Raw genomic sequence first — 2,800 nt, forward strand, 5'->3', positions numbered from 1 at the left:
AAAAATATATAAAATAAACCGTTCTATAAATATCATGATTGATTTTTTTTTTTTTTTTTTCCCGGCTAAGACTCCCATTGGAGTCTAACCATGGTTGGGGGGTCTAAGTTCTTCATTTTGTGGGACCGCCACTCAATGAAAAAAGTCAACGTCCCAGGCCGGATTCGAACCAGCACCGCCAATAGAAATCAAATTGGTAAGACTGTGTCTTAACCCCTGAGCTATGGGCGGCCCTATATAATGATTGATTGTGATGAATATTAAATAGTAATGCACTTAAAAATTATACTCACCTAGTACAATCATTAGGTTTTGCTATTAGTTATATAATATTTTGTAAAAACATCCCCGACTCAAACCGTGAATGTAGTGATGAGACTAAATTCCTATAGAGAAGGGACAAAGGAATGACTAAGGCATGTGTAGGAAGAGTATTTTCCAGGTAAGATAACCTGGGCTGTTTATGCTATGGCCCTGCCGCACGCGCACACGTGATTCCTTGTGTCGTATATGCTATATGTTATGTACTATATGCTACGGCAGTCAACGTGTTAATGCTGACTATATTTAATATGAAAGTATAATAAAACGCTCTTGTTAAAGCCATAATATAATTATCTTGTAAATAATTGTAAATTATTCGAGTTTTATTAGTATTTAATTTTGTTATATTTAGTTTTATTATTATTTTAATTGGATTTAGTTATTTAAATAGAAAAATGTATAATTATATTTGTTTGTATTAATGAGTAATAGTTGCTAGGGGTTCAGAATCGTCTCTAAGAGGTTGCCTAGCAACGGGCCGACCATCTTAGTTTTTAGAGCAGTTCCGATTAATTAGTGGCCCTGGTAGCGTCATTAGCAGCCCTGTTTTATTTGACATTTTTTGAGTGTACTCGTCGTCATAACAGCTCAGAACCAGACCACTTCTGTGTTTCGATTTTAATATAAGCTCCAATTAATTAAGTAATTAGTGGCCAACCCTCGAACCCAAGGAACGTGTGTAACCAGCCCTGTCTGCGTTCATTTTGTCGGCTCGCCTAATACAATACGACTGTTGGATATTTGGACCATTGATGAGCCAGTCCTACACATCTCGGCAGCACTCTTCCTCTTACCTATCGGAGTGGAGCAACCTTTCGTTGTGCAGTATTTATTTTATATATTTATTTCTTTTTTTTGTGTTAATTAGTTTTATTGTCATTTTCATAATTTATTGAACTATTTTATTTTTATCTGAAAGACCTTTTTATTTTTACTTGTATATTTTGTTTATTTTAGTTTTTAAAATGTTTAAATTGGCCAAATAAATGTTTAATCCGAGCCAGTTTGTTTTTTGTTCATTTTAAAGCCTTCCAACAAAAAGACATAGTCGATTTGAGGTGGCTTTAACACCTCTTATCCGTCATGTTTAGGAATGAGTCATTGATGGCTAATCCAGAGTACTCCAATATTAATTTAACATCATATATTAAGTAAAAATTAAAATGTAATACAAAACTTAATATATAAGTGAAATCTTTATTATAATGAATTTAAATTTATTATACAATTTTAAACATTTAAAAAAAAAATAATTTCACTGTGTATAAAAAAAAAAAAAAATCATTTTTCATATGAACGTTTGAAGCTCATTAATCCATTTGCATCACACAGAAAAGTGAAAAATTTGTTTTTATCACCAAAATGGTTTTTGATTGTATTGAAATGAAATTCAAAATATGAAAAATAAAAGCAATATTGCATAAATAAAGAATTTTTACTTCATTATTGATTAACAATAATAAGAGAAACGGAACATAATTATTTTGCACAACATGATAATATTTGAAATGAAAGCATAATGCCACATGACAACTATCTCATTCATAATATAATATAATAATTCATTCCTTTTCTTTTTTTTTTTTTCTGATAAACAAACTACATAGCGTCTGCGAGCTTTCTTGGATGAGGTCGTTTCGATTAGGATTGGAAAATGTTGACTAGTAAATCTCATTGATAATGATGGTGTGAATGTTCTTTTTTGTTTTGTGATGTATTTATTTTAGGTATAAAACATGAAATGATATGTCCTTATAAATTGTTTTGAAAACAACATAACTATTCAAAAAAAATCATGTCGAAACAAAAAAGTGTGAAATTTGCTGAGGTGTTGATAACCTCCATCAACTCCATCTATAGACTATAATAAAAAGTCTAAAACAACTGTTGGTTTTACAATATTTTCTTTAGTTTTGTTTCCCTCATATCAGCAAACTCTAGGTTATGTATTATTGATAACATGTTAACATTTTTTTTTCTTTCCACTTTATTATAAAAATATTTTTACATTTTATTATAGTTGCTTTACCTTATTTTTTTTTTCTTCCACTATATGATTACTATCAGAAGAAATCACATTAAAATCTCTGCATTTTCCAGGTCTAATTACCTCTTCACTACTGTCGAAAACATAATTGTTCATTTGTTAAAATTTTTCTGTTTTATATTGCCCTGGAACTATTTGTAATCACCTCTTTTCATTGACTGCGTGCCCAAGATGCAAAGACATAAGCGCTTATGTCTTTTAATTATTTAGTGTAGTTGTAGTTATATATTAGTTGTGTAGTTATATATTATATAGTTGTGTAGTTTGTTATATATTTAAATTAATTTAAGATATAATGCCAACTGAATTCATTTAACCCATTTGCATCATAGGTGCATTTTATCCTGGACATGCGCTTATGTCCTCACATCTGATTTTTGACTGCAACCCTGACCATCTTCTTAAATTTAAGTTATATATGGACCGCCA

General features: G+C 30.2%; 1 protein-coding gene across 1 annotated transcript in view; it reads left to right on the forward strand.

The window, feature by feature from the left end:
• The window catches only part of bsf (bicoid stability factor), a 69,171-nt gene that overhangs the window by 22,325 nt on the left and 44,046 nt on the right, over positions 1 to 2,800 (forward strand). The window lies entirely within an intron of this gene.

Source organism: Halyomorpha halys, unplaced genomic scaffold (assembly GCF_000696795.3).
Source record: "Halyomorpha halys isolate HHAL.00 unplaced genomic scaffold, Hhal_1.1 Scaffold13.1, whole genome shotgun sequence".
Classification (NCBI taxonomy): domain Eukaryota; kingdom Metazoa; phylum Arthropoda; class Insecta; order Hemiptera; family Pentatomidae; genus Halyomorpha; species Halyomorpha halys.